The following is a 13645-nucleotide window of genomic DNA, read 5'->3' on the forward strand; positions in this document are numbered from 1 at the left end:
ATCATGTTAGCATTTTAAACCAAATAGAATGTATTCGTCAACTTTGGGGACAAAATTCAATAGATTCAATAGAAATTCAATTTTACTGTTTTGCGCCAGGTCTGAAACCCTCCAAATTTATGAGACGGCTAAATAGCTTGTCAAATAACTTTTTTTTAAATAAAAGTATAGGCCCCACTCATTTTTAAAAACATTCGATTATGGCAACATCCGATTTTGGCACATAAGCCAAAATCGAACGCTTTTTGGAAAGAAATTACCTTTAGTGATAACAGGACAAATGTAATTTAAATTAGACAAACACCAAAAATACTTTTTTACGACCTTAAATGTTGATAAAATACAACAAAAAAAAACAAAAAAAAAGTACTCAAAATGACGAAAATGATGAAAATATCTTATAACTAAAAAACAAATACAAGCAAAAGACTTAAAAATAACTTACAAATGATGGAGAATGACAGAAAAACAAACATTATAAACAAAACAAGGAAAGTGCTAAAAGCATAAAAACATGATGACAAAAAATAAAAAAAATACTAAAAATGAACAAAAATGGACTAAAAGTTATGGTAATGAATGATAATAATTATAATATTTTTTTGTAGAAATAAGTCAAAAAAGTTGCGAAAAACCCGTTAGATTTTGGCAACACAAAATATTCGGACGTGTTGCCAAAATCGAACGGAGTCTGTATATGAGTTAAATTAAAATTCCTCTATTTTCTTTTGTTAAATTTGTAGTCTTTGATAGTGGTTAGTAGAACATTTTAAAAACAAAAATTAGATACTCTAAAGGTCAAGAACCCATCTTGAAGTCCAATATGGCGGCTTCTGTTCAACTTAAGAATGCTGTAAATAACTGAAAATCGTATGAAACCCCTACAATATGGGTATTGAGTGAAAGGGTTTCATCAATAGATGAAATATTTCACTTTCTGACAAAAAATTAACAAAAAATTAACAAAAAATGTAAAAAATCTGAAAAAGCAATTAACAACGATACAAAAATACGACCAATGTTATAGAAACGATAAAATAATGACAAAAATATAACAAAACTATGACAAATGAAATAATGACAAATGACATAATTTTGAATAAAATACGGCATAGATATGTGATAAAAAATGACAAGTATTACGAAATTATCACCAAATATGATAAAATAGACAAAAATTTTAAAAATATGACCTAATGTAACACATGTGATAAAAAATATAAAAAAATTTGGACAAATACGACAGAGCTATGACCAAAATTTGACAATAAATTACAACAATCTAGCAATACTATAAAAAGAGTAAGACAAATAAAAATATACAATAAAATGACAAAAATCTTACACACATATGATAAAAAACTATGAAAAGTTATGCCAAATGTGGTATACCACAGTGTCTACCACAAACATTAAAATGACATAATATGACAAATGAGTTTTGAGAAAGTTCTGACAAAAATAGAACAAAATTATGGAGAACCGGATGAAAATATGACAAAATTCTGACAAAAATACGTCAAATGTAAATAATGACAAATACAACAGTAACATGACAATTCTTTAACAATTAACGATCATAATCCGAAAAAAACAATGAAAAATATTTTACAAAAATATGAAAAATGTGATAAAAACAATGACGAAATAATGACAAAATTAAGACAAAATTATGGGCTTGTGATATAGCTCACTGAGCATATCAGTGGCCTACTGAGCCGATGACCGTGAATTCGAGTCCAGTAGTGAATATCCAAAACATTTGTAACGGATAAGTTTTTAAGTCATTTTCCGCCAACTACATCGTTTATAAAAGTCGCGAATGACGTGAAGATGTTGAAGCGACTAAAATCGGAACAAAATTGTCATTCAAATGAAAAAAATCCGACAGAACTTTGATAAAAACAGGACAAAAAAAAATTAAAAAACTATGACGAAATTAAAATATAGTTTTGTCAAATTTTTCGTCAAAATTTCATTTGTTTTTGTCACATTTATATTTTTTTTTTTTTCAAAATTTTGTCACTTTTGTGATATTTTTTGCCATTATTTGAAAATATTTTTACCATATTTATAATATTTTGTGTCATAATTTCTTCATAGTACTGTCAGATTTATGTTATTAACTAGCATACCCGGTGTGCTGTGCTACATCTTTCAAAAATAAATTATTTTTTCAAAGAATCATTCAAATTTAATTATTTTTTGAGCATCATATAAAATCATATTACAACATAAATCAAAAGTCACCGCTATAGAATAAGAAATACTCTGAGGTATTTTTTTACGCGGGGGTTTCGTACCGCGTAAAAAAACGCGTTAATTCGAAAATCCGCGTAAAAAAAAAACCGCGTTAATTCGAAAATCCACGTTAAAAAAAAACCCGTAATTCATGTCTCAGGTCTCATGTCTCAGGTCTCAGGTCTAATGTCTCATGTCTCATGTCTCACGTCTCATGTCTCATGTCTCAGGTCTCAGGTCTCAGGTCTCATGTCTCAGGTCTCATGTCTCAGGTCTCATGTTTCATGTCTAAGGTCTCAGGTCTCATGTCTCATGTCTCATGTCTCAGGTCTCAGGTCTCAGGTCTCAGGTCTCAGGTCTCATGTCTCGTGTCTCAGATCTCGAGTCTCATATTTCAGGTCTCAAGTCTCAGGTCTCATGTCTTAGGTCTCAGGTCTCAAGTCTCAGGTCTCAGGTCTCAGATCTCATGTATCACGTTCTTAGTCTCAGAACTAAGATTTTCCCAATTACAAAAAGATTCTAAGTTTTTTCCTTTGAAATAGTCTTAGAATATTTTCTCTCAAAAACCGCGTTAATTCGAAAATCCGCGTAAAAAAACCGCGTTAATTCGAAAATCCGCTTAAAAAAAGCCGCGTAGAAAAATACCGTGTAAAAAAAACGGGTAAAAAAAACCTCAGTGTACAGTTGAAGTTTCAAATTGCTATACAAAGATGGCATGAACTAATTTTCAGAAGTTATCTTTATTTGTTTTCAAGCTTTGATATTTTAAATCTATTTAAGTCTCATAAGATCTTTAATTAATTAATATAAATTCTCCTCCCTTTCCCCCTTTCAATGCAGAAAGAGCTCACGGAACCTTAAAAATATTTCGTTTCAAATTCAAATTTCGGTTTCAAATAATCATAAAAGTATTTCCATCCCATGCCAAATTTGGTTCCATTTGATTGGTTAGTTGGTTACTTAGTCGAGTTATGGAAAAACATGTAAGAGAGTCCCATTTCCCTTTTTTGAGGAGGTGGGTAATCGCATTTTTATGTTCATGCCAGAAATATTGTACCTCGCGTAACTTTTGATCCCATCGATAGAACTTTTCAAAAACTTCAGACATGCTAACTTTATGTTTCAACAACCACTTTGCAAAATTTCAATAAAAAACTTTGCGTATTTTCTGAGATATTGCAGTTTGAACGGTAAAAGTCCAAAAAGTTCGATTTTCGTAGGATTACTATATCTCAGGTCACACAAACTATAGAAATCTCAAACTTCGTGATATAAGGCTATGATCATTTAGTATCCGGGAAGTATTCGATGATAGTTACGTTACTAGAGCTCGGATATGCCAGCGTTGTGTTGGTTATGAAAAGGACTATCTTGCCTATTTTTTCATATTTTTTAAATAAAGTGTGTTTGAGATATTTTTGATGCAAAAAACATGGTTAAAAATAATTTTGCACAATCGCCTCGGAAATTCTTTTTTGTCGACTAGAAAACTCATTAACTGTTGGTATTTTCTGATTTTTTTTTGCCTAAATGGTTAAGAAGTATAAGGAGCCACCCTAGAATGCCCACGAAGTTCAAACCAAACATCGAAGTGAAACCCCTGATCTCAACTAAGTCAACAAAGTCTATGATTATTGGGGATAACTGAATGTAGACCCCTTAACTATACAGTTAATCCGTTTCCGACAGGTAAAAAGTGTTACCTGACACCAGACACCAGACACCAAGTAAATAACTAATAGTGAGCAGTTTTATAGATCGAAATTTGTGCAACCGATGTTTATGATAAGTGACAGATGTGTTCTGATGGGCCAGGAAAATTATGTTAAATTCGAACTTAAGAGGTCAAATTCTTCGAGATGCCTACTTTTGAAAAGGTTTCAACCAGATTCCAATTGGTTTTTCCAGGTGAATTTGTGTCATGGTCATGATTTTGCAAAGGTTTTGCTTCTGTGGTAAAAATAATAGATCAATACATGACTGAAAAAAGTGTGCAAAGATAAAAAAAAATTATGATAAAGAAAGAGTATTTGTGTTAATCAACGAAAAAAATTTTTAAAATATTTTTACATTAAATATTATATTAACACCTTCATTTCCTCCATAGAAAGTTTTTCGATCATATAAATAGTTTTCAAAATACACCCGTTTGTAACTGCCCGGATTCTAAATGATCATAACCTTAGTAGTGTGATAGTTGATCTATCCAGCGCAGAAAATTTGATCAAAAAATATCATCAGAATAATAAGTTATGGAAGTTCAAATTCGGAATGCTTCCAATTTTTATATAATTTTGAACGGTTCTAACCAAATTCGGTTATAGTTCTCATTATAGAAGGTTATTTCGTCATATGTCAAATTTTTGACATAGTTTCTTCTGAGTATTGCAAATTTTTTGTCATTACCTAATTTGTCAAATTTTATTTTTGATAGTTTGATAGTCAGATTTTTGTCCATTTTGTCTTCAAATTGCTGTCATTTTTCTGTCATATTTTTAGTTAATTTTTTATATTTCAGTCATAGATTTTTGTCATTTTACTGTCAAATTTATGATTTTTTTTCTAATATATTTGTCGTAATTTTGTCATATTTTATCACATTGTCATATTTTTCTCATTTTTATGTTTTTATTTTTCTTTTTTTTATGTCATTTTTATGTTCTCATTTTCATGTCGTTTGCATGACGGATTATTTTTATTTTATCTTGTGCTTTTCACCTTAAGATTCATGTCTTGAACATATCTTGAATGAGGTAGAGCTAAACTCTAAAGAGATTTCTTACTATCTATTAATACTTGCGCTAAACAAATTGAGCGAAAAAAGTTTGGAGAAAATTTCAAAATATTTAATCAATTTTAGGGTTAATTTTGTGATAACGAAAATATTCCTACCGGTAAAGCAGTGAACGAATTTCTAAAGTTTTTCCGGTATTATCGATTTGCTAGTTACTCTGCAATTCTCTTCTTCTGTCAGTGTTCTAGCTCAAACGGTTCGAAAGGACAAAATAATGCTTAAAATTTCATACTTTCAAATTGTCGCATTACATCATAGTATTGTTACGGTCGTCATGTAATCATTTCCAACGTTGACAAAGGACGAAAAATAGTTAACGTTATAAAATTGATTGTTTTTTATCAAATTTTCAAGTAAGCTAAGCATGACTAATTACATTTTCGAGAATCACTATCAGCTTTGACATTTTCTCAAAGGCAACACTGTCAATTCGTTTTCACTTTATATATCTTTAGAAATCATCAATTTAAAGCTTCACTTCATTATTGGTTAGTCTTTTTCAATTCGAAAATACGAGTTCATTCTTAACAGTCATAATGCGCAAATTAGGGAAAAACAATTTTTAATTTTTTTTTTTAAGAGAGTGACCTATTCATTTGTGAACAAACTTCTGACATTTTCCGATCTCATATATTTCTCTGCGTATGTTAATTCTCGTATCGATTGCACCTTGCTCCACTTTAGATCGGTTGAACTTTGTGCCAGCTTTTTCGACGCAAATTGCATCGCATCCCACCTCGGCTTGCTGTTATATCACAACACGTAAAGTCCAGGCGATAACAGAGTGTTTCCCTCTCTTAAACCCCTCCCTTTTTACTGGATATGACCCAGTTTTGCGTGATAGGTTTATTTTTGCACCGAAGTTATCGTCGTACCTGTTTACTTCACATGTGAAGGCAGTCAAGGTTTGTAAATAAAAACAAATGAAACACAATCTCTATTCCAAACACGTTTCAACAAGATTAGGAAGTGCTCGAAAATTGATTTGACAGATGATTCATCACTCAGACGGCATCTAATCTGCAGGGTGCGAAATTGATAAAGAGAGACTACAAACGTCTCTGGCATCAAGTTCGATTTGACTGTCATTTGTTTTGGCACGCTTAATACCGGCTTTTTCAACATTCCTTCCCTAGATGGTTCTATGTCTTAAAGGAGCTCTTATTACTCATCAAACTATGAAATTGTTATGATTAAAGTTAGTGAAGACACATGTTTCCATTTTTAATATAAAAAATAATGACATTCAGTCGAAGCCGGAAGCAAATCGCTTCCGCTAAGCTTGTGGCCCAAACAACTTCGAAAATAACAACACCAGAAAGGCCAGAGACAGTTCCACCCGAAGATATTGATTTTTATTCCTTCTGCCTTTCACGTTACGCTCGCCTGAACTCGCACCAGTAGAAGTAAACATAAATCACATTGCTGTACCACATGTAATGTTCAATGTCCCTTCAAGTGAGCACAGAACTGTGTGTAGGGTACTTATTTTATTTTTTTTCTTTTACAAGTTTTGTTTTGCAACAAGGATGAGGAGAAGCAAACGAATAGCTAGAGAGACTGACTGTCACCGATTCGTCGTCGCAACTGTCTGAGTTTGTTTTGAACTCGGCGAAAGCCCCTCACTAAGCTGTTTGTTATTAACTTGAAGTGACTTTGACTCTTATTGGTGGTGTGCTGGCTGGAAGGTTCATTTTTCTGGTAGCACTTTACTATGGTTTTTCTCGCTTCCGTTTGGAAGATTGGAGACGTTGCAGCGTATTATTGTATGTTTCCTTAATACTATCCTGAGTTTGAAAGTAACCGAAAGCTTGAAGTCTAAAATTAGAAATGAGTAATCAAGGGGGATTCAAAATGTAGGGAGGAAATAATGGACTGTAACGGAAACGAAATTTAAATTTCTTAGAAATAAGCAGTAATCTAACAGTTATTCAAGTTCCTTTCTATACTATTTTGACCAGTTTTTTTATATATATGGGAGAGTGGGGAATCGTGGGCCACTTTTTTTCGTTGTTCCATAACTTCTTTATTATAAAAGATAAAATGAAAATAAAAAATGGCATGGTTTTCTACATTTTCAAGGTATCATAAGGTATTTTTTTAAAATTTGTGATAAGTTAATTTACCCAAATTTTGACTGTTTTAAAAAAAGCAATATATTTTAGATTTAGAAAAATAGTGGAGAATCGTGGGCCACTAAATCCAAATTGACCAAATAACATGCAAAGCTTATGAGTTGACCCAAAACTGTGATTTCATAATTCACTTCGTTATTTTAAAGCAATTTCAGATGATGAAATAAAAAATAGAGCTGTGTATGATCGAATAGATTCCAAAACCTGGCTCGCGAACGTTTTGGCAAAATTTCTTAGAATGGATGGACAAAATATTTTTCATAACTGTTCATTCGGCATAAGAAAACTACAGATAGGAAAAACGTATTTTAAGTTCTGAATGCCTCATAGTTGACGATCAGATCTCGTAGCAGACGGATGTGTTTTTTGATCAGAAGCTTCAAGCGGTGTTTTTTTAAGTCGTGCTTTATTTCTGTGCCACGTTGTTTTGCCATTTTGCCACAATGGCTGACGGACTGATAAAAAATACGTTATCATTTCGGTTCCCTGATGATGCTCCAGGACCATCGATTGTTGAAGTAGCCCGATTCGTCAAAGGTTTTGACGCGGACAAGTCGACGATGGAAACATCATACAAAATAGCGGAGGAAAAGTCCATCTTTATTAAATTTCGAACCCAGGGGGCCATGAAAGAAGCTCTCGTCCAAAACCCTGCTTTGCTCGAATTCAAGTATTCGAACGGGGAATCAGTAAAAATAACGATGGCTGTCGCAGGTAGCTTCTCAAAATATGTACGGATTTCCGATCTGCCGCCAGAGATTTCCGACTCTGACATTGCTGCTGTCATGAGCAAATTCGGGAACGTTAAACGGATGATTAGAGAGAAATTTCCAGCAGAACTCGAGCTTGACCTGTTTACCGGTGTAAGAGGAGTTTTCATCGATGTCAAAAAAGAAATTCCAGCTTCGCTTTTCTTTATGAACCGACGTGGGAGGCTTTACTATGAGGGGCTAAAACAAAAATGTTTCCTGTGCAAACAGGAAGGCCACCTCAAAGCCTCGTGTGAGCAAAACAAGCTTAGGAAGAGATCTGAATAAATTGAAGTTATCGCCCCCGAAAAAAAGCAACCAGCGCCAGTATCTGCAACACAGCAGGTACAAGTTCCTTCTGTTTCGTATGCAAGCACAGTCCAACGCGGGAAGCCCAAGGAATCCGACGAAGAGAAACTGCAGCTCAACATGGTACAACTTACCAAAGGAATAGAAAATAAGGAGAAAAACGCAGAAGTCATGGATGTGGAGGAGCAGCCGGACAAAATCATCACCAAACGCCAGCTTTCGCCAGGCTCGGGAACGACTACCGACGAAGACGTTTCATCAGGGATTTCCAGTAGACGTTCGAAGACTCGCCGAGCTACAACTGTTTTGGAAACCATCAAGTCTCTACCAAAAGATCAACGCAAACACGTTGATCGAGCTTCTAGTAAGTAAGGTTATGATATCAGTTGTTCCTTATTGCCATGCTTTGTATCTCTCGATCACAATGACCTTGTTATCACGCAACACTCTCTTTGCGATGTTATTGAAAAAATGTTGCACTCAAAACTGCCTTGTCACACTACTATGTTGCACACGCATCAGCATTGTTACACTATTGTGTTGCACTCGCAACGGATATTTCACACTATTATGTTGTACCCTTAAGATCATAGAAGTGTTGCTAGTTTAGCCTTATTTAATGAAAATGTTACTCATCAAAATCAGTTTTTTATTTTGCGAATAATTTTAACTTAAAATGATTACGATCAGAAAGATAGCAACGATAAATATTAATGCAATAGCCATTGAACCAAAAAAACTTTTTCTCAAGGATTTTATCATACAAAATGATTTAGATATTATCCTACTTCAAGAGGTACAATTTGATGATTTCGGCTTTATTCCAACACATCAAGCAATAGTGAACATAAGTGAGAGTAACAAAGGCACAGCGATTTTAGTTCGCAAAACCATGGATTTTAGTAATCAACTTTTGGACCCTAATGGAAGGTTAACTTCTATAGCCGTTGATGGTATATCTTTAGTCAATGTTTATGGGCATTCTGGCACGAAATATCGTCAAGAACTAGAAGATCTGTTTAGTTTACTGACGTGTGTTCACTTCAAAAAAGCTGGTACAATTAATACCATATTTGCAGGAGATTTCAACTGCGTGTTGGACTCAGCAGATTATAAAAACCACACCAATAACTTCTCAAGTAGTCTTAAATCTTGTGTTGATTTGATGGGACTTATTGATGTTGATAGTATGAAAAAATTTCAAAAGAAATGTTATACATTTTACAGGGGAACTACAGCTTCACGCATAGACAGATTCTATGTTGACAAACCTTTCTCTAAAAATATTGAAAAACTTGAAACAGTACCCGTCGGCTTTTCCGACCATCATGCCGTTATTATTTCTGTCAAAGTAGATCCTACTGCTCGATTAAAGGTTAATGGAAAAGGATATTGGAAAATCAACAATAATATAGTGAAAGATGAATCTGCTAAAAATGACTTTAGAACAGCATATAGTGAACTAAAAAAACGAAGGAAGTACGTTTTAAGTTTTAGCGAGTGGTGGTCTTTCGACATTAAAAATAAAATTAAACAATTTTTTAGTCGTCGAGCTATTAACCTAAATTTACACAATAGAAAGCAAAAAGAAATTTTATTTAAAGAGCTTTTCGATCTTCATGAATTACAAAAAAAGGAGATGATGTTTCTGAACAATTATCGCTTGTAAAATCAAAACTGGTCGATGCCGAGCAAACTCGTTTGAATAGTTACGGGAAACGTTTTCAGGCACCTACCTTGCTAGAAAACGAAAAGATGGGTTTGTATCAAGTTTCACGCATGCTGAAAAATAAATCATCACCCCTGCCAAATTATTTAAAAAGTGACGGACATATCTTGAATGAACCATCAGAAATTAAATCCTACATTCATAAGCACTTTCAACAGCTATTTTGTGAGGACAAAAATATAACTAACGATTACCAAGCTTTGAATTCAATCACAAAAACCCTTCCTTCTGATGCTCAGGAAAGTCTTCAAGCTTCAATTAATGAAAGTGAGCTTTTGAGAGTCATTGAAAAGGCTACTAAGAAAAAAGCACCCGGTCCTGACGGTATAACCTACGAATTTTATGAAGTAATGTTCGATATACTGAAAGAAGATCTTTTAAAGCTATTTAATGGACTATTATCAGGTAATCTACTACCAATGGAAAACTTTTCGGATGGCATTATAAGCCTTATTCCAAAAACCGGTTGCAGGAATTCTATCAATAATTACAGACCCATATCCTTGCTTAATACTGATTATAAATTATTTATGAAAATAATTGCTGCTCGAGTTGCTACGTGTATCGAGTCAATAATGGGGAAAGAGCAAACGGAATGTAGGCCTGAAGGATCTGTATTGACATACTTGACGCAATAAGAACTTTGATTGTTAGAGCAAACCAGTCTTCCGAAAATCACTCGGAAGAAACGCTCATGATAGGTTTCTAGTTGGAAACATTCAACGCCGATTGTTGCTGCCTGTTGTTCCCTAGAGAATCGGCAGAGCGACAATGCGAAGTCAATGTAAACAAGATTCAAAAGCGAGAGCGGACTCGCATCTAAGTCGATCTCTCAAGCTCACTACCTGGTGTATCAGAAGTGATTGAGACACTGACTGATACAAGATCCAATTCGAAAATCCACTCACTCACTCACTCAAACTCAATCAATGCGGCCTTGCATCGGTTCATACTGCCTGCGTACTTTCTGGCAAAGCGGCAGAAACATATGTTCATACGTACTGACTGCGTGTTTGAATGACTATTTTAATCCTCCCCAACAACAGCAACAACAAAGCAAGATGTATCAGGCAGACAGCATTCGATCATCGATCAGTAAACGAGTGAGTGAGTGAGTGATTGAGCAAGAAAAGTTATTGACTGAAAAAAGAAACTGAAAATCAGGTAGCTCCTCACTCAGTTGAGAATTCCAACTGGAGAAGAAACGTCTCTCTTTCAAATTTTATTTCTTTGATTCTCGGAGCAGCGCTGTCGAACACAATCTTTGCCCCACTGGGAGATAAACCAACCGACAATTTAGGTTTTGCTTTCGCTGTTGAAAACGTTTCAGTGTCTCTCATGAGAATTGAGTGATATTCGGAACACTGGAGCAAACCAGTCTAAGAATTATAAGATCGCTTTGTTAAGTGTAGATTTGGAGAAAGCATTTGACTGTGTCAGTCACAAACGACTATGGGAGGTTTTGACAAAATACAGATTTCCACAAGCAATCGTCGAATGTTTACAGAACTTGTACCGTCACGCCTCTTCTCGAGTGATCTTCAATGGTTATCTAACAAATTCATTTAAAATTTCGAGATCTGTTAGACAAGGATGCCCGCTCTCTATGTTACCTTTCTCTATGTATATTGAACCCTTAATAAGACAGATTAATGAAAACATCATGGGAGTTCTTGTTGACGATGTGTTCATGAAAATTTTCGGCTATTCAGATGATTTGACAATAATCAAACGGAATGATCTCGAATTTTCCAAAGTTTTGGAAATCATTAGAAGATTTTCAGTTGATGCTGGAATCAAACTGAACTTGAAAAAAACTGGATTTATAAGAATAAATAATTGTCATCTTGGGCCACAATTAATAAAAGAAGTCAGCGAATTTACAGTCCTTGGGATGATAGTCTCGCCAGTTTGGAATCAGATAGTAGACAAAAACTTTACCTCAAGTATTTCGAAAGTTAAATCAACCATGAATGTTTACAAAGCTCGAAGATTAAATCTTGTCGAAAAAGCCTGGATAGTTAATACCTTTCTGCTGTCTAAAATTTGGTATCTGTCCCATGTCATACCTCCAAAAAATAAGCATTTGGCTGAACTGAGAATGGTGATAGGAGATTTTCTTTGGAGTCATCATAAATTATTCAGGGTGGAGCGAGCCCAATTATATCTGGACAAAGACCGAGGAGGTTTGCAATTATTAGATCCTGAATCTCAGTGCCAATCATTATTTATTCGAAATCTCCTTTTGACTAAAACAAATACAGCTGAGCACTATCTGTTGAAGTCATCCAACCTTAAAAATTTCAGTTTTAATGGTAGAAAATGGATTGATGTTGCTAAAATAGTTAAAAACCAATCTGATCTCGGAACAAACAAGCAAATATACAGATTTTTGCTTTTAAAAAAAGAAATAAACGTTAAAATCGAGCAAAAGTTTTCTGGTTTAAGATGGAGTAACATTTGGAGGAACATAGGAAAAAATTATTTGACAACAAAAGCAAGGTCCACATTATACGAAATATTAAATGATGTTTATCCGAATAGAATCAAAATGTATAATTTTAACGTAGCAAATGTTTCCAACTACTTATGTGAAATATGTCAAGAAGATGATTCAAATTCTCATAGAATAAAATTTTGTGCAAATTCTCATCTTATATGGAACTGGATATCTAAATTAATTCGTTGTAGATTGAAGATACGAGTTGATGATCCAGAAGATATTTTATGTAAAGACATTGATGATACAAAACACAATGATGCAAACACAATAACATGTTTAATTATAAATACCCTAGTTTATACGTATTTCAAAAACATATAAGAGAATTCCGATGGAACAACAGGGAATTATGCAAACAGAATTTCAGCACATGTATAAATCAGGGTTGCTAGCGATTTTTCGTTTTGAAATTCCAAAGTTTTTCCCGGTTTATCCCCGGTTTCTTCCCGGTTATAAATTATGATTTTTCCATTTCAAATACTCGATTTTTTAATATAAAATCATGTTGAATAAAAGAAAATCAATGTAAAGGGCCTCAAATTTCTAACAATTGTTCACTAAATACTTTGACGTATTTTAACACGTAGTCTTTTCGTATCAAATTAACGAAATTGGGATATTTTAGTTGTTTTGTTCAGCGATTTCAATAATTTTGCAAAAATTAGTCCGGTTGAATTGATCTTGAAACTATAATGTAGTACTTTTTAGCCGCTGTGAAATATTCTAGAATTTGTATTAAGTTCTAGACAAAAATTTTATAGTTGGTATAATATATAATATATAAGAACTACTACCAAATATATTATAAAATCATCTTGTTAGCTTGAATAAGGATTTGTCTTAGAAAACTTAAAATCATCAAATTGCTAATAAATATTTAGATATTTTCTGAATGCAGTTATATTTTTTGTACAAATCCACATTTTAGAAAAAAATGTTTTTTTTTTAATACAAATCACTGAAAAACTTTAGTAGTGCCGTAGTCATTTGAACCAAAGTGAAAATATAGAAAATCGTATATAAGACAGGGCTGAACTTTAATCGTTTGAATGTAAGATATTATTTTGTATCAGGGTAAAGACCTCAGATTTCGTCAGGAGCTTGTTTTGGATACAATTTTTAAATAAGACCACTTTAATGCATTTGTATTTTGCTGACCCTCTAAAAAAGAGGAGCTGGTTAAAT

At 33.5% G+C, this 13645-nt stretch overlaps 1 protein-coding gene across 1 annotated transcript in view; it reads right to left on the bottom strand.

Annotated features, from left to right (window-relative positions):
• Positions 1-13645, bottom strand: part of LOC129744186 (serine/threonine-protein kinase ULK2) — a 167886-nt gene that overhangs the window by 139225 nt on the left and 15016 nt on the right. The window lies entirely within an intron of this gene.

This window comes from Uranotaenia lowii, chromosome 2 (genome assembly GCF_029784155.1).
Source record: "Uranotaenia lowii strain MFRU-FL chromosome 2, ASM2978415v1, whole genome shotgun sequence".
NCBI lineage: Eukaryota > Metazoa > Arthropoda > Insecta > Diptera > Culicidae > Uranotaenia > Uranotaenia lowii.